Source organism: Vulpes vulpes, chromosome 3 (genome assembly GCF_048418805.1).
Source record: "Vulpes vulpes isolate BD-2025 chromosome 3, VulVul3, whole genome shotgun sequence".
Taxonomy (NCBI): domain Eukaryota; kingdom Metazoa; phylum Chordata; class Mammalia; order Carnivora; family Canidae; genus Vulpes; species Vulpes vulpes.
In genome coordinates, this window is record NC_132782.1 from 51,819,637 (window position 1) to 51,839,240 (window position 19,604).

Here is a 19,604-nt window from a genome sequence, read left to right on the forward strand (position 1 = left end):
TACCATTCCTGGAGATGCTCTTACTTTCTATCCTTAGAGATATTTATGGGTGAGGTTCTGTGCCTGGCTGACCCATTTGTTTGTAATCAGAAGGAGTTGCCCGATTTTTATTCTACCTTACGTATCCAGTTCTATGTGGCATTTCTGCTTTGAAAGCTGCTGAACAGGAGAAATGCGTGCATTAATGGTTGAATATCCTTTTTATAGTGTGAGAGAAAACATGTTTTGTAAATCATACTTTATTTCTGGTTTATCTTTATAGCATCTCTCAGTGGCCCTTGTTATGTTATAAAATGCACAGAGCTACACTATAGGCTTACAAAACAGGAATTTGGCAGGAAGAAAATAATGTTTTCCCTCATCACAAAGAAAATTATATGTAATATCATTTGTAGCAGAAATGTAAAGATGAGAGAATCCAGGAAACAAAATTCAAAATCTGATTCCCAATCTACAGCTTTCAGGTCTCTGTACTGCTTCCTAGGACTCAGAGAAGATGCAAACTTGATCTTGAGAAGATGTGAGCCTTGTAGCAGAGAGGTAAAGTAATGCTGATGTGAATTAAAGTTTAATAAGGGCCATGAGACTAGTGTAAAGTGCTGTAAGATCATGGAGAAGGAAACGTAAGTTCTGGGAGACTCAAAGATGGCTTGGAGCAGATGGGGATGGTTGAACTGGATTTTAAAGTCAAAGAATTGCAAATGGCAAGAAAGAGAGACTTGCGATCCGAACTGACAGAGAACCCTGAGTAAAGCCTCAGAACAGGAAAATTAAAAATGTCATTCATATACCAAGAAAAATAAGTTTTGTTCATGCTTGTGAAGCACTTTGAGTGTAATGTGAAGAAATTGGACTTTAGCCTTTAGGAAATCAGAGGCCCTTGAAGTTCATGCTTGGAATTTTAAAAGATCCCTTTAGAAAAGTGTGAAAAAAAATAACTGGAATGAGAAAAGGAAAACAAAAACAAAAAAGGGCAAGGAAAATAAGGGCTTGTTGTTTTAGTAAGCAAAGATAAAGAGCACTTGCATAGCACAGGAAGTTCTAACCATAGAAATGAGGCAAGAAAAAATATAATTGAAGGCAATCATATTGGAAGGAAACAGGTAAAATCATCTCTGTTTGCAGGTGATATGGCCTTATATGTAGAAAACCTTAATGATTGTGCACACGCACAAACACAGAACTAATAAATGATTTCAGTAAACAGCAGGACACAAAATCAACACATAAAAATGAGGTGCATTTCTCTACACCCAAAACGAACAATCTGAAAAAGGGAATTACAAAAACAATTCCATTTACAATAGCATCAAAAAGAACAAAATACTTAGAAATTAACCAAGGTGAAAGACTTAAATAATGAAAACTATAAACATTGCTAAAAGAAATTAAAGAAGACATAAATAAATGGAAACACATCCTATGTTCATAGAATAGAAAACTTAATAATGTTAAATATCAATATTACCTAAAGTGATCTACAGATTCAATGCAATTACCATTAAAATCCCAATGATGTGTTTTGTACGAAGAGGAAAAAACCCTAAAGTTCATGTAGAATCTCTAGGGACCCCAAATAGCCAAAACAGTCTTGTAAAAGAACAAAACTGGAGGACTTGCTACAAAGCTACAGTAATCAAAACAGTGGGTACTGGGAATAAAGACAGACATATAAATTGATAGAATAGAAGAGAGAGCCCAGAAATAAACCCTCACGTATACATATGTTCAAATGATTTCTTTACAAGGGTGCTGAGACTATTCAATGGGGAGAAAGCAGTCTTTTCAACAAATAATGCTGGGAAAACTAGGTATGCACATGCAAAAGAATGAAGTTGGATTCTTACTTAACACCACGTACAAAAAAATAACTCAGAATGGGTCTAAGTTCTAAATTTAAGACCTCTAACAGTAAAGTTCTTTGAAAAAAAAAAAGCATAAGGTTAAATCTTCACGGCATTGGATTTAGCAATGATTTTTTGGATATGACACCAGAGGCATAGGTAAAATAGATAAATTGGACCTTGTAAATATTTAAAAATTTGTGCATCAATAGACACTATCAGAGTAAAAAGGCAGACATCAGAATGGGAGAAAATATTTGTAAACCACATATCAGATAAGAGACTAATATCCAGACTTTATAAAGAACTCCTGCAAATAAAGACAAATAAAACAAACATCCCAATTCAAAAATGGGCAAATGACTTGAATATACATTTCTCCAAAAAGATATGCAAATGGCCAACAAGCACATGAAAAGATGGTAGATGTCTTAATCATCATGGAAATGCAAATCAAAACTACAATGAGATACCACCTCATACTCATTAGATGGCTACCATTAAAACAATAGAAAACAAGTATTAGCAAGGATGTAGAAAAGTTGAAGCCCTCACGTACTATTGGTAGGAATGAAAAATTGTACAGCCCCCATGGAAAACGGTATGGTGTTTCTCAAAACAGTAGGATTACCTACTAAAAGTAGGATTACTATATGATACAGCAATTTCACTACTGGGTATATCCCCCCAAAAATTGAAAGTAGGGTCTTGAAGAATATTTGTTCACCCATGCTCATAGCAGCATTACTCACAATAGCTGAAACATGGAAACAATCCCAATACCCAACAAGGAATGAATGGAAGCAAAATGTAGTTTATACATACAATGACATATTATTCAGCCTGAAGAAAGAAAAAAAATGACACATGCTACAACATAAATGAAACTTGAGGACATTATGCTAAAGGTAACAAGCCAGTCTCAAAAAGACAGATACTGAATGTGAGATAATCAAGTAAATGCATATTGGTCTTTGCTGTTCCTGATACAGGGCTCTGAAAACCATTGTAAATTCCTAAGTGATAAGAGCATTAAAAGTATCTCTTGTGCTAATATTCGTCTTTCATTCCATCCCTGACACAGGACTCTTAAGAGCCTTGTAAATTCTTAAGTGATAAGAGCATCTAGCAGCATCTTTTGTTTTAATGAGTTGACTCTAGGTGCTCCACTGGATGGCTCCTGAATGGCGCTGATCATCACAAATGCAGTGCCATGATTAGAAGCTTGGAATTTTCCGCCCTATCCTCCATTCTCCAGAGACAAGAAGAGGGGCTGAAATTGGAATTAATAATTGATCACGTCTACATGAGAAAGCCTCCATAAAATCTCAATAGTACAGGGTTCAGGGGGCTTCCAGGTGGCCAAAGACATCAACCATGTTCATCACCTCCATGTGATGAACACCACAGCAATGCTGACAGAAGCCCCAGCACTGGGGACCTCCTAAACCTTACCCTCTGTGACACTTCATCTGGCTGTTCATCAGTAACATTCATCATCACTTTTTTGTTTGTTTGTTTAAGATTTTATGGGTATTTTGTTTAAGATTTTGTATTTTAAAAAAAAAGATTTTTTATTTAATCATGAGAGACACATAGAGAGGCAGAGACACAGGCAGAGGGAGAAGCAGGCGCCCTGCAGGGAGCCCGATGCTGGACTCGATCCCGGGACCCTGGGATCACGCCCTGAGACAAAAGCAGATGCTCAACCATTGAGCCACCCAGGTGTCCCTCAAATAGATATTTTATGAATCACTCAGTGAATCCAATGTGTAATGGCTCTTTGGAACATCAGTTCACTGGAGCAATTACGATATTCTGAAGAACACAAGCATTTGACATTGGAATTTGTGAAAGATACAGTCTGATATCTAAATACAGCCCTGTCTTCTTTTGTTTGGGTTGGAGCATAGGACCAGCCAGCGTGAGTTAGGAAGGTGGACGGAGGGCTATTCGTACCATCCGATTGAACAGACTTGCATGGGCCTGAGTTTTATAAAGATGAAGGCAGAAGACACGTCCTAATCCCTGAAACGAAGACAAGAAATCGAAGTGTATGCCAGGAACTGTCTGAAGAAACTCCGTTTTAGGGTCTCCCTGGGAGAAAGTCACAGCCCGAGTTTTATCTCTTTGGAGTTAAAATGATGCACATCACATTGCACGTTGGTTTCCGTTCCAGTTGGAATAAGCTGGAGTCCAGTATCTGCACAGCTCACCAGGACCTTCGAGAACCACTGGTCTCTCCAGAAAGCTGCCACCCAGCAAGACTGAACCCAACTCCCATGGCCGGACGGCCAACAGGAGAAAAGAAGGTGGTTCTGACTGTTCATGACTTCGCCACTTACTAGCTGTGTGGCCCTGGGTTACTCATCCCTGGTGAGTCTGTTTCTTCATCTGTGAAATGGGGATGACACTAGCTGCCACGTGGCGTCACTGTGAGGCTTGAGGGAGAAAAGTCACATCAGGGGCTTGATTTGGCTTAAATGCCCTCACCACCACGACCTTGGGTGTATTTTACAGTGATTTTTAAGATGTGTAAATCATGTTTCCTGAGGCCATATAGTGTATCTCCGCGTCTTCATGGACCCAGAGGACAGTAGAACTGAAGGGACCTGGCGACGAGCTAGTCACAACAATGTGAATGTACTTAATATTATTTTTATTATTATTATTATTTCTTTTAATAAACTGGTACATAGGTTTCCCTTAGTTCTGTAAGGTGCCTCTAGAAAATTAATTTAACCTAAGAAAGGGGTCACTGGAACCTCCAATCTTTCTGGTTGGTCAGCAGCACAGTTGATAAGCACAGGTATCTGAAGTATATGTTTAGGGGGGTGAGGTGATGAGTGCTCTGGGGCTGCACCCTTAACCTGTGAAATCTGATGCCATCTCTAGGTAGGTATTCTCAAAATGAGTTAAACTATAGGGCACCCCCCCAAGGGGGTCACAGAGAATTGCTTGGTGGATGTGCAGGGACCCCCATCCCACCCCCACCACCACATTGCAAATGGGTTTTAGAACCTTAGAACAACATGACATGACTTCAGATATGTGAGGTACTTAGAATAGTTAAAATCAGAGACAGAATGTAGAACGCTGGTTGCTAGGGGCTGGGGGGAAGGTGACATGGAGAGTTGTTATTTAGTGGATATAGTTGCAGTTTTGCAAGATGAAAAGAGTCCTGGAAATGTACTGTGGTGATGGTTGCACAATATTATGAATATATTTAATCCTACTGCCCTGTACACTTAAAAATGGTTAGGATGGCAAATTGTGTTACATGTATTTTACCACAATTAAAATATTTTTAGATGATAAAGAGCACTTGAACCAAAGTGTTGGCTGTGAGGAAAAAGAAGAGGCAATGAATGTGAAAAAAAAAAATGTTTAGATACACAATTCAGAGTTCTCAGGGAAGTTAATCATTATGGCTTAATGATTAAGTAGAGTCAAGGTTATCTTGGTTCTAATCCCAGCTCTGCTCTTGACTAGCTGCATGGTTTTGGAGAAGTTTCATGTCTTAGAAGTACATTTCCAGAATTCTGCCAAAATTTGACGACGGGACATACCCCATGAAAGGATATTCACTCCATATGAACATCTTCTGTAAAAACAGAAGCAATTTCTTTTTAAGTTAGAAAAAAAAAGGGGGAGGGTTATGTTTAGGTTGAATGTCTTTAAAGTAGATACATTAAAAATAACTTTGCATACATCAGTAGGCATTTTTATAATATGAAACATTAATTTTATCTTTGAAAAAATAAGATCCAAGACTATGTATAATATAGCATAGAGAATCCGATCCTAGCTATACTAATAGCCTTCTATATTAATCCACAGAAGATAAATTCTCAATTTGGATGCAATATTGTATAACATGCTCCATGATTGAATGATAAAATATTTTCAACCTTAGTGATGAATATTATCTGCAATCATTAAAATTTAAAATTATATAAATGATTCATAGTTGTAATGATAATTATTGTTTTCTTTTGTAGCACTGAATATTTCAGCAAGACTTTGGTGTAAAGGAAAGCTATAACTATGTTCTTCAAATCAAAGAGCCATCTCCATACCACTTATAGGATATCATATCCCTATGCTTTTAAATGCCAGCTCTGTAACAAAATAAATTATTTTATATGTTTAAGTATGAATAACATTGGGTTATAGGGAGACTAGGGAAGGGTTTTGGATATCATTTTGGATAAACCTGCTTTTGGTTTACCACAGATAGGTAATTTACTACAGTGTTGTTTGTGCATGGCAGTTAAAAATTTCCATCAAGATGTACATTAGTCTGAAAATGTACATATTCACAGACATGATGTAGCTAATGCTCCCTGTATACAAACATTTTGTTACAAATATAATCATCTAAATTTGAAAGTTAGTGTACCTTCAAGATCACAGTATATTTACGTTAACAGTATTTTATCAACAAAGGAGAGAAATCTAAAAAAGAAGAAACACATTCAAGCTTGTTGTTTGTTAATTTCATAAACTGCAGTTATGACAGCCTAAAGATGTAATTATTAATTTTTTGCACTTGTTTGTTACAAGAACTTGTAAAGAAAAATGATTTTTCAAATGCCCAGCACACCAAGATGGTTTTTGCTATTATTTTCTGCAAAAATCATATTGATTTTCCCTTCGATTTCTTTAGGGTCAGTTTACGAACCCGAAGGTCTTCATGTGAAAGATCCTAAAAGGTAAAAATTGAGGAACTCCAGATGTCCCTCGAATATGTACATATAGTTTAGTGGGTATAGTTGCAGTTCTGCAAGATGAGAAGAGTCCTGGAAATGTATATATATACATTTACTATTTACATTTACTATATACTATTACTTGTCTCTGTTTCTCCCTATCTGTTGGCTTCATTTTTTAATGGCAGAAACTCCATAAGGCCTGAGATATATATGCAAAGGGAGAAGCAGTCTCCATGCAGGGAGCATTATATTATATAATTATAATTATATAAATATAAATATATATATGTGTGTGTGTGTATATATATATGTGTGTGTGTATATATATATGTGTGTGTATATATATATATATATATATATATATATATATATATATATAGGAAGTCTAAAGATGGACCTGGATATTGTTCCACTCATTTTTGTTTGTTTTCATACTAAGCTACAGCAATGATTATTATTCCAATTTTCCCTTTATATGAGTGATCTCCTGGTATGGAAGATGTGCATGCCACTGGGATATTAATGAATGTGAACACTATTTTAAAATGGTCTCTATTGAATCTCATGGGATTGTAAGGAAATTTTTCTTTAGAAAAATTATAACAGGGCAGCCCGGGTGGCTCAGCAGTTGAGCGTCTGCCTTCGGTTCAGGGCATGATCCCAGAGTTCCGGGATCAGGCCCACGTCGGGCTCCCTGCCTGGAGCCTGCTTCTCCCTCTCCCTGTGTCTCTGCCTGTCTCTCTCTGTGTGTTTCTCATAAATAAATAACATCTTTTTAAAAAATTATTACAGTACACATATTTACTATTAGAATTCCTGGATAATGATATGTAAATCCCACAAATTAGACATTTTTCTAATATTCTGAGATCTGATGTGTTCCTTTAAATTATTATTTTTAAATTGTCCCAGAGAAAAGGTGTAGATTGCTATATAATTATTTCTTGGGACTCTCGGGACACCTGGATAGATCAGTGGTTGAGTGTCTGCCTTTGGCTCAGGCAATGATCCCAGGGTCCTGGGATCGAGTTCCACATCAGGCTCCCTGCATGGAACCTGCTTCTATGTCTGCCTATGTCTCTGCTTCTCTGTGTGTCTCTCATGAATAAATAAATAAAATATTTTTAAAAATATTTCTCAAGTAGTTTTCATTAGAAAATTTTCAAAAACTAATGAGTAAACAGAAGCACGTAAGCACATTGCCCTTCTATCCCTAAATCAAAAGTTTAAAGCATTAGGACTTGATAGTTTCAACAAGTCAGTAAGTCTTTTAGTGTTTGACTTAAGTGGGGTAAAGAAAGATCACAGAAATCAATTTGCTGGTAAAAATAAAAAATACAAAAACAACAAAATGAAAGGTATCAACAAGTCAAAAGCAAATGAGTCTAAGTCTAGCCATGGCAACCCCTATTTATCATAGACATGTAATTACCTCTAAACATGTAATGACGATGTGAGAAAGTGAAGCCAGATTACTAGAGGTTTTTTGTATGGAAGAGTAAGGTTAACACAAAAGAGTTCTAGAAATAATTTCATAATGATTTATATATGTTTGAGATTCTTTTAGTTTCTTTGCTGCAGGGAAAAATAATAGTATACCTTACCCCAACAAATACAAGACATTTGGAATAATGCTTATTTATTGAACAACTACGTGAACACCTTCTGTGAACCAGTCTGCTTTGTTAGGTACCCCAGATGTGTTCAAGCAGAACTCTGCAAAATGTATGGAAATCCAATTATCCACACCAAAGAGAAGATTTAATGAGCTGACATGAAAAAGTTTCAGAAGGAGCATGGATAGATCTAGTTTTGGGAACATCCAAATCCGGGGTAATAAATCCATGAAAATTCCCCATCTCTTCTGTTTCTCCCTATCTATTGGCTTCATTCTTTAATGGCAGAAACTCCATAACGCCTGACTTACCATTTCAAGTAATCCGAGGCTTATATCCTCCACAATCTCAGTTAAAGAAGATAAAATAGCTCTCTACTGGCATCGTTTTTAAAAAGTAGAAAGGGCTCTTATTTCCCGATTTTGTTTGTTTTTGAAGATGTCTTTGGTTTTATTAAGCATTTCATGAATCGGGCAGCATCCTATCTAACGAGTAGTAAAATGGGAAACTAAGAGCTGTGAAGCTCTTAGTTTCTCAGCTTTAGTCACATGGCATCACAGACTATGGCCTCGGCATCAGGGTACAATGATTGGTCTACTTGTCTTGCCATCATGGGAATAAGAAGCCTTGATGGTCAACACAAAACACATGGAGAATCGTTTCCCAAAGAAAAACGTGTGTTATCATCAGAAGTGAAGATGCCCACCACAATGGGGAAATGAGACAATGATAAAATGTAGCGGCCTTACAGCCTCACAACCGAGTACTAAATTCAATAAAAACGTACTGTGATAATGTGATAAGTGTGCTATACCAAAGGAACATGCAACTGCCTGTTGGAAAGAGATGTGACAAATTTCAGCCATAGTTGGCTGAAAAGGATTCCCAAAGAGGTCAGAACTGGTTCTTGATTAATAAGAGGGAACTTAGCAAGTGAAGGGAAACAGGGCATTCTTAGAGAAGCTGTTGAACTAGAGTTTTAGAAAATATGGAAAATAAAACTCCACATTTGGATATCAGGGGGTGTTCCATCATTGTTTGAATAAATGGGTCACAAAGATAGGAGGTGGATTGAGGGAGAGCGTTCCAAAAATAGGTTGAAATCACATTGTAGAGGCCCTTAAATGTCATGGTAATGATTTCAGATACTGCTAGATCTGCCAGACATCCTAGTTTTAGGTCAACTAGCCAGAAGTCAAACATGAGTAAGCAAAGTACCCTAAGATGAATAAATTGGGAGGCCCACAAGGCCAAGGGGGTGACAGTGGTACTGCCTCTCATTTATTCACTTTGAGAATATAGCCACATATTGCCATTGGCATGTATCCATATCAATGACAACTTTGTCTCGTTTTAGCTATCCTAATTCTCACAAAAGGCTTTATGTGGCTATTTTACTACTAGTTCTTGGTTTAACTAACAGTGTACCACCAAGTAGATGGCTTAGAACAACACCCGTTTATTGCTTATTATCTCATAGTCTTCATGGGTCAGGAGTTTGTGTATGGGTTAGACGGATCTTTTGCTCTGATGTCTATACCAGATGGCTACAATCAAAGTGGAGACTGAGGTTTCCCTCCTTTGGGAGCCTTACTGTTTTCTTCCAAACTCTTTCAAGTTGTTGGCAGGATTCAATTGCTTTTAGTTGTAGAACTCATGGCAGCTTCCATCTTCTTCAAGACCAGCAAGAGAAAATCTCTCTCAAGCTTCAGAGTGCTTCCTCTTTAAGAGATGCTGCCTGGTTAAGTCGGGCCTATCCAGATCGTCCTCCTTTTGATTAACTCAAAATAATCAGATTTGGGACCTTAATGAGCAGCTTCAAAATCCATTTGCCATGTAAGAAAATAGAATTACGGGAATGAAGTCCAAATTATAGTTCCATCTATACTTAAGGGGAAGGATTTACACAAGGCATGCGTACCAGGGAATGGGAATTTTAGGAGCCATTTCAGAATTCTTGCCTATCCAGGCTTGTTAAACATATCCGCAAAGAAATGGGGTAGGCTGAATAATGTGCTCCCTCTCCACCCCCAAGATACCTATGTCCCAATCTCTGAAACCTGTGACTGTTACCTTATATGGGGGTGGGGGGAATAAAGGACTTTGCGGCTGTGGTTAAGGATTTTTTTTTTCTTTTTCTTTCTTTCTTTCTTTCTTTCTTTCTTTCTTTCTTTCTTTCTTTCTTTCTTTTTTTTTTTTTGTGGTTTAGGATTTTGAGATAAGTAAATTATTTGGAATCATCAGGGTGGGCCCTAAATGCAATCACATGTATCGTAATAAAAGCGGGTTGGGGGAAAATTTGATACAGACAGAAGAGAAGGCAATGTCATCATGAAAGCAGAGAATTTGTGATCATGAGCCAAGTATTGCCAGCAGCCAGCAGCCAGCAGAAGCTAGAAGAGGCGAGGAAAGGACTGTCCTCCAGAACATGCTTCCAGAGGGAGTTGCAGCCCTTGCCAACACCTTGATTTCAGCCCAGTGAAAATATTTTCAGACATCTGGCCTCCAGAATTGTGAGAAAATAAATTCCTATCCTTTTAAGCCACCAAGTTTGGGGTAGTTTGTTGCAGCAGCCGTAGGAGACCAACACAGCAGGTCTGTCACCTTTGATATGAGAACTGGCTCTTTATCAGCAACTTTGTAAATTAAAATGATTACTGCAAGCAGGTCTGGTAGAGTCAAACCAAAAAAAGAAAAAAAAAAGACATATCAAGAGGACTACTTGATACTTCAAATATTGAATGGACTTTATCCTAAGCACACATCTTGGCATGAATATTACAACAGACACACTATGTTTAGCAAAACCTTTTAAACTAGTGTACATTTCATCTTGATCAGATTTTTTTTAAGGTTTATTTTTAGGTGTTTGTAATGTAAGTAGTATGACATCTTAGTGGTCCATGGATATTATAAATAAGTAATTAAATATACATATTTTTGTGGTACATATTTAATTTTTTTATTTTTATTTTATTTTATTTTTTTACTGTTAGGTGTCTGAAGGCCATATCCATAAAAGATGAGACATTCATGGAGGTCACGGGATGAGATTCATGGAGGTCACGGGCTTGTCATGATAAATAGAAAAGTAACGTGGCAGTACTGTGGAAAGTAGGGGCTGAAGATTAAAAGCAGGGAGACTTCCACTACGTGACCCAGTTACGGGTGTTATGAGTTATGGATCAAGGTAGCACATCTTATGTTTAATATCACAAATAACATAATAATAAGCAACTTATAGTATTGCCAAATATGGGGCAATCTGTGTGGCTTTGAATGAATCCTTGTGGTAAATCTCTGGGGTAGCTACTGTGTTGATTTCATTTTATAAAATCATTTACTCAACAAATATTATTGAGCATTTACTATGGGCTTAGTACTTTATTAGGATTGAGGAAGAAATCTAGATGAAGTTGGGGTCAAGGACCCTTCTGAGGCCACATAACTTCTATATGCTGAGCCGGGACCACACTCAGGTCTGTCTGACAACTATTTTTGAAGGACAGAGAGAAGGGCAGAAGAAAGAGGAAAGCAGATCATGAAATAACAGCATTACCATAACTTTAAAACCAATGATCTACCTATTGCCTGGAGGCAGTTGATATGAGAAAAACAACAAAGTCCTGATGAACTCTTAAAGATGCGCACTGGAGGTCCCAAACTATTCTGAAAGCAATAGCAGCATTTCAAGGTCTTTTAGATGTCCTGGAATTATAGCCTTCACTTATACAAATGAGCCACTAAAAACACAGAAAGAAAGAAAGAAAGAAAGAAAGAAAGAAAGAAAGAAAGAAAGAAAGAAAGAAACCAAGCCATCACATTCAAATATAGCAGTTTTTTGTGCAACTTTTCTCAACCATAGCTAATTTGATTTCTAATTATATGATTAGAAGCTAACCTGATTAGCTCTTTCTGGGATAAGTAATTTAAACAGCACTTTGCTACATAAAATGGAATTTACGGTTGGATTAAACATTCCAAAATAGTGTCATAAATATTCCTAAAGCTGGAAATGACCTTGAATGTTCAACTTGTTCATCATTCTGCTTTCATCCTTCCACCTAGATTTGTAGGGCGGATCTGCATAAAGATTATCCCAATCCTGTACTCTATATATGAAATATTCCAACATAATTAAATACAACATATTTATTGAGAATTGATGTACTAGGCACGGTGTCTAAAAAAAGAAAAACTAAACTCCCTTGGTAATTCTTTCTTATTCTTTAAACATATTTAATTACGTTTGACATAGAAAGAAGTGATCCTGAACTCTTTTAAGTTTTATTAAGTTATTTTCTTTGAGGAAAAAAAAACCTCACTCCTTCAGTTGCCCTCCATTTTCAGTTTCAGACAAATAATGTTAAGTAAATCATGATCCCAAATTGTAATCACTGTCAAATGAAGATCATTAATTACCTGTGTGCTCTCAACCTAAGCAAAATACAGAATGTAGGTAATTATCGGGATAATTCAAGCCAAGAAAAATATTTTGCTGCATTTGCGAGACCTCTCCCTGACACGCTGATTTATATTTGGGAGAAGATAGCTCGGTTTAACCTGAGTGCTCTTGAATTTTTCCATAATCAAAGAGAATTGAATCTCCAATGGCTCTGTAACACCAAAGCCAGGTTACTTCACCCTGGGATCGAATACCACCCTTTCACTTTAGATGGCCATTAGATAAAATAGCCTGAGGCCTTGATGATTTTTTTTAACTTTTATATTTGTGTTAATTGTACATATAGCTTGTTTTCATTTTTCATTTATTTTATATCTATTTCTTCCTAGTAGTCCTCAGCCCAGGATGTGCTAATGTGTTTCATGTTTCTGACTCAAGAAATAATAACCACCCCTTAAGGAGTAATAATAATAATAATAACATGAATAATGAAAGGTTGCATTAGTTAATTCAACCTTTATAAAAGCCTATCAGTGTACAATTTTGTTTTAAATGTATTGGTTCCTTTAAACCTTATTATAATCCTATGGAATAGGTTCTCTTTTACAAGTGAGGAGACTGAGACTCAGGGAGGCTAGAGCGTTATTCTGGGGTCTTTAAGAAGTGGCTGCCAAGATGCTCTTAAATGTGCAAAATATTTATTAGAGAAAATGTTTGTGTGGAAGAAAATACTGAGGGAGATGAAGGAGGCAGACCATAATACAAGTTAGACTCAGAATGAAGGAGGTGATGAGGTGGGAGTAGGGGTTGGGTGAAAGCATCCTAGATTGCCTGAAGTTTAAGGAAGTTTTGGCAAAATTGTTGAGAGCCCTTGAGCCAAAGTGATTGACAAAAGAGAGAGGGTTAGCCAAGTATGTTTGCCATTCTCAGCCATTGGCCTGAGCAGCCCATGGAAGGCATGGCTTCAACCCAGACACGAGAAAGGATCTCAGTCCAGTAGCCAGAGCCATTAGTGAGCTATGCTCCCTGTAATTTCAGGAGGTGTGTTCTCATGGCGGCCACAGCTAAGTAAGCAGAGAAGCTGAAATTCAATCTGGTATATCTCTGACTCCAGACACCATCTCCTTTACTATTAGGCTTATTATATTTTTCATGACCATTGAATGGGTCTCTCAATTTTGTACTACTTTTTTCAACATTTAAAATTGGAATTAACGATTCTGGGTTGCTTTTAAAAATAGGCTTTGCCATTTTTCTTTTTTAACATTGAGTAAATTGTTTCCAATATCTTTAAGAAGGTAAGTAATTTAATAATGTAATCCAACATCTATAATTCAGTTTATTTGTCATCATAAATGATGATTCGTAAACACCAAGCACTGCCCTCATGTAGAAAAGCTTAATCATTTTACCCTAGACCTTGGGTTAATTTAGCAGGCTTCATACAGGGAATAAGATGAATCATTTCTCAAAAGTATGTTCCTTTCTAAACCAACTCTGCAGATATTTCTACTGGACTCTTAGGACTTCTATGAAATATTGTGGATGTTGGAGATGACTAACTGCTTTTTCTGTGCCCTTCCCTGACTCACCGATCAGTACCTCATTATCCTATAGCGTGTCCAACCAGGTCACCACCTCAAATACTGGTGAATCAGTAGCTATTGCAGTATATCAAACCATCCCACAACTGAACAGTTTTAACACCAAACATTTGTTTTCTAACTACTATGCCTGTGAGTTGACAGGGCTGGACTCATTTGTATACCTGCAGCTTAGCCAGGGTCCTTTGCTCTAGGATGGGCTTGATGGGGCATCATAATAGAGCAGCTGCGCTCTATGTATTTCTTTTTCCTTCTTCCTGGGTCTAGCTGGGGCATGTCTTTCTCAGATGTTGGCAGATATGGAAGAGTCTAATAAGAGACACACATACACATTCACACTCAGAACTGGCACACTCTTAGTTTACCTTATGCCACTGGCCAATGCTAGCTAGCCACACAGTCAAACAAACCCTATGAAATTCAAGGGTTGGGAACTCGTACTATATTACTTTCATGCAAAAAACCAGTAAAGTCACATAGCCAAGGATGTAAACTCAGGAAAAAAATAGAAGAACTTTATACCATTGATGAAAAATACCACAAATGGGAGTCCTATCTTGTCTTTGTTGTACTATTATCTTTCATCTATCTGAAATTAATGTGTTGAATATTTATAGATATAATTTTGTACAAGACACTTTTTGGCACTTTGTGGGCACTTTCAATTTAATAGGGGAAGTAGACATATTATTTCCTATTTTATGGTCTGACTGCCTCTTCTTCATGAGACATATAATGGTAAGCCTTTCTTTGGCCTCAGTCTGCTTTCTCTCCCCTCTCTCTGTTAGTGTCCCCATTCTCATGGCTTTATGTTATTCCCAAAGATACACACATACACACACACACACACACAAACACACACACGGGCACACATACACACACACAATTTTAAGAATTCCTACAGATCTTGATGTATTGGCCTCATCTCCATTATCCTCCCTCACTCCTTTGATACCCTATGCTTCAACCATGCCGACTTTCTTTCTGTTCCTCACAAACTACAAAAACATTTTTGCCTCTGGGTTTTTGTACACTTAGGCCCATGAAGTCAGCTCCTGTACATTACCTCCTCAGAGAAACCTACTTTTTAAAAAGATTTTATTTATTTATTCATGAGACACACACAGAGAGAGAGAGAGAGAGAGAGGCAGAGACACAGGCAGAGGGAGAAGCAGGCTCCATGCAGGGAGCCCAATGTGAGACTCGATCTCAGGTCTCCAGGATCATCCCCTGCACTGAAGGTGGTGCAAAACCACTGAGCCACCAGTGCTGCCCGAGAAACCAACTTTAACCATTTAAATTGAAGAAAGTAAACTGTACCAATCATAAATCTTTGTATTACTTGTTTTTATTGTCTACACTTCACTGATTTCTATTTGAAATTGTCTTATTTACTTTTGCTGTTTATTGTCTGTCTCCCCCATTAAGAATGACATTTCCATGAGAGCAGCAACTTTGTCTTTTGTCCTAGCTGTGTCCTTGCTGTCTATAATGGTGACTACACTTGTTAGATACTCATAAATATTTGATAAATCATGAAGGAATGATTATTTTTTGATGATATAGCCCAAATCTTTCTCTTGGACTCTAGAGAGTTATATCCATCTACAATCAGATGCCCCATGGGTACCACACTCAACATTGACAACTCTGAATCTATCCGTTTTTCTCTCCAAACCCACCCTTTGGCCAGTACTCTCTCTGGTTTGTAAATGATAGAAATTCCATTCAGTTGCTCATGTCAGCAACTTGTAGTTTTTCTTTACTCCTTCCTCTTATTTACCCCTCACATCAAACCTTTAACATATATTATTCATTCTAATTTTAAAATCATTATCATGATGTGCCTGAGTGGCTCAGTTGGTTAAGCAACCAACTCTTGATTTTGGCTCAGGTCACGATCTCAGGGTCATGGGATCTAGCCCTAAGTTAAGCTTTCCACCTCCTCCTCTCCCCACCCCCCAACCTGCTCAGGCTTTTTTTTTTCTCACTCTCTCTCAAATAGTTAAATAAATCTAATAAATCCTAAAAATATTTATCAGAATGATCCACATTTCCAGTCTCACTACTATCACCCCCATCACTTTGCAATAGTTTCCTTACTGGGATCTCCTTGCCCACCCACCTTGGTCACATATTGACTTTGTGACCTTATACATATTTCTTAACTTCACAGTGCCTCGGTTTCCTCGTGTCCCAAATTGGGTTAACCTTTCACAGTTGCTGTGGTAGCTTAGATAAAATAAATTCATATGGATTCAGAATTGCAGAATGGGATCATTTGGAAGTAGTTTGGGCAGATGTAATCAAGATCAGGTCACACTAGATTAGTGTGCATCTGATAACAAGGGAAATTTGTTTATTTATAAAATATTTATTTATTTGTTTATTTATTTATTTATTTATTTATTTATTTGAGAGAGAGAGACAAAAAGTGAGGGGAGAGGCAAATGGGTGGGGGAGAAGCAAACTCCCCCACTGAGCCTGATGCCTGGCTCAAGACTCGATTCCTTGACCTTGAGACCATGACCTGAGCTGAAACCAAGAGTCAGAGGTTTAACAGCCTGAGACACCCAGGTGTCCCAACAAAGAGTGAAATTTAGACGCAAAGGGACAGAGGGAAGAAGATGTGAGACACATGAGAGAGGGCCATGTGAAGATGAAGGCAGAGATTAGTGAATCTACAAGTGAAGGAATACCAAGGATTGTCAGCCACCACCGAAAGCTAGGAAGAAGCAAAGAAGGGTTCTCCCCTAGATTCTGCAAACAGAGCATGACTTTGTCAATATCCTGTTCTCAGACTTCTAGCCTCTGGAACTGTGAAAGAATAAATTTCTGTTATTTTAAACCATTCATTTTGTGACAATTCATTGCAGCAGCCCTAGGAAACTAATATGGTCATCTTGAGAATTAAGTAGGATAATTTACAGCTGTGCCTATAGTAAGCATGCAGTAAAATTTATTTTATTTATATTATCATTATGAATCTAGATTGAAACTCTTAAAAATGTAGATATAAGCAGGGACGCTCCCTACTTAAAACTTTGCAAAGGCTCTTTGTTGCTCACAGGATAGAGTCCAAAACTTTAAGATCATTCAGAATGCCCTGAACAAAATCTAACCACGTACCTACCTCTATTTCCTTCTTGCTTCTATATTCTTTCTTCTCCAGCTATCCAGACTTTCTTTCAAATCCTTATTCTCTCTCGTCTCCAGGCATTCTAAGATGTTATTCCTTGTCTGGAGTATTCTTTGCTTCCCTTCCCAGGATCCTCTCCTTTGGGACTCTGTCTGAAGTCCCTTAAGGAAGGCTTCCCTGATGAGGAGACACTCCTCTGTCTTGCATCCCTGAGTACCCTCTACTTGTATCTTCTGCTACCTTCATCACACTTGTGAATGTTCATTTGTAGACCTAGTTATACAGTAAGCTCTAAAAGGACTGGCCACGATTGTCCTGCTCTTTGAGCTGAGCCAGTACCTGGCATATAGTCAGCACTATCTTAATAAATATGTATTACCTAAATAAATGAATGAGGTTATTTAAATACAGTGCCACAAATATAATAACAAACATAAAATCATGATCCATAAAGGATGAATAGATGGATCCACTGTCAGATCACCTAGGGTGAACTAAGTGTCCTAGAACTTTACAGATAGGAAAGTTGCTAATGTGCATTTATTTCAGCCTCTTCCTATATTTCACAAATGAGTAATCAGAAGCCCAGAGAGATAAAATATTTGCCCAAAGCTGAACAGCCACCATTGGCAAAACCAGAACCCGAATTCTTTTTCCCTTCCAAAGAGTTCTTCCAAGGCATTCTGCTGCTTTCATTAAAGAGAGACAGGGACAGGACATTTAAAAAATAAATGAATGAGAGAGAACAGAACTGAAGGAATGGACTTGGGGAGAATGCTAGATTTGTTTTGTTTTCAGAGGACAGGAATAGTGAAGAGATGAGAGTGTGTTCAGAAGATTTGCCAAATAGGGCGATTAAAAAATGATAGGAAGTAACTGGAATTCCTTAAGTGCAGTGAGAGAATGTGTAACTAAGGGAGGAGAAATTAAATTCCTGCAGTGCAGTGAGTATGTAATCTCAGGAAGAAGAGAAGAAGAGAAATTTCCTAAATTGAGATACACCACAGAAGGAACAGAGAATTTGTGAAGGACCTGTTATCTAGTCGTATCCACCTGGGTGCCTGCAGAGTGGGTAGGAGAACAAGAGACTGGAACTGACAGTGCGGTTTCACCTGGATAACAGCAGGTGTGTGTGCCTGGGCAAGGAGGGATGTCCTTAGATTCCTTTACCCACCAAATAAATCCACAAATTCCAGGGTCGACACTGGTATTGGGTTAATGTTCCTCTGTCCTACAATTCTGCCTATTTTTCCTATATTCTTTTCTCAGCCAAAGCCAATCTTCCTATTTACTCTACTTACAATTCTGGGTAAGTTGAATTATATCCAATCAGTCAACCAAACTGGAAAACTCACAGTAACCTAGATTCTCTGCTATATTCAATCAGTCCCTAAGTTCCAATGACATTTCTAGCATAGACAATAAAGCTTTCATAGCTTAGTTAGCTATCCTACAACCCTCTCTTTAGACATTTATCCTCATACCCACCATACCTTAGAGCCACCCTGTTTTCCGAAATCTTCAGGTATTTGTTTACATTTTCATATTTTTGCTTATTACTCATTTCTAGAGGAGCAAAAGATAACCTAGTCATTTAATTCTTTATTTTGCCAAAATAAATTATTTGGGCTAAGATGACATATTCATATGCAATTTCAACATATAATTTTAATATATTTTCACATATACAGAATACATCATATGTAATAAAATATATAGCATGTGTAATTATGAAGTCTACATACATAGCCTATATTCATTACTCCACTATACTTATATAAAAATTTAGAGTTAGCAATTATATACACATTAAACTCATCAAATGCCAATGACTGTTCAAATAATATTTAATAGCAAGTTCTTTGTAATTCTTTTAACACCAGTAGTGATGGTGATTAAGATAATTAAACAGCCTCTGGGAGATGAATGCTAAATATCCACGTACGGCTTTTGAGGTAATTTTAAGGAGTTACTCAGATTTGTTTGGATAATGTAACAATTTCTTTGAAGATGTGTTTAGCTATAGAGATTAGGCAATTTTGTACTTTATAACCTTAGAGCGATGGCTATCCCTTTTTATGCGCTTTCACAGTCTCTTGCCTAGAACTCTAGTATAATATTCATTTTGTTTTGCCTTGTATAATAACTATCAGAACAGGCATGATATTCCATTAAGACCACAAGCTCCTAGAAGATAAGAGTAAATTTATCTGTAAGAACACAATTATTGTTTGCCGAATTCATAAGACAACATATGTGGTTTTAGTTCTCTCAATGTTAG

The 19,604-nt window shown here is 37.3% G+C and overlaps 1 protein-coding gene across 2 annotated transcripts in view; it reads right to left on the bottom strand.

The window, feature by feature from the left end:
• Positions 1-17,556, bottom strand: part of CLDN16 (claudin 16) — a 74,881-nt gene extending 57,325 nt beyond the window's left edge. The window contains exon 1 of one of the 2 annotated variants that reach the window (XM_026007177.2): positions 17,318-17,556. The gene's annotated coding sequence lies outside the window, so the exon portion shown is untranslated. The remainder of the gene's footprint in view (positions 1-17,317) is intronic. The other variant, XM_072752421.1, reaches the window with a different exon arrangement.
• Between the last annotated feature and the right edge of the window lie 2,048 nt (positions 17,557-19,604).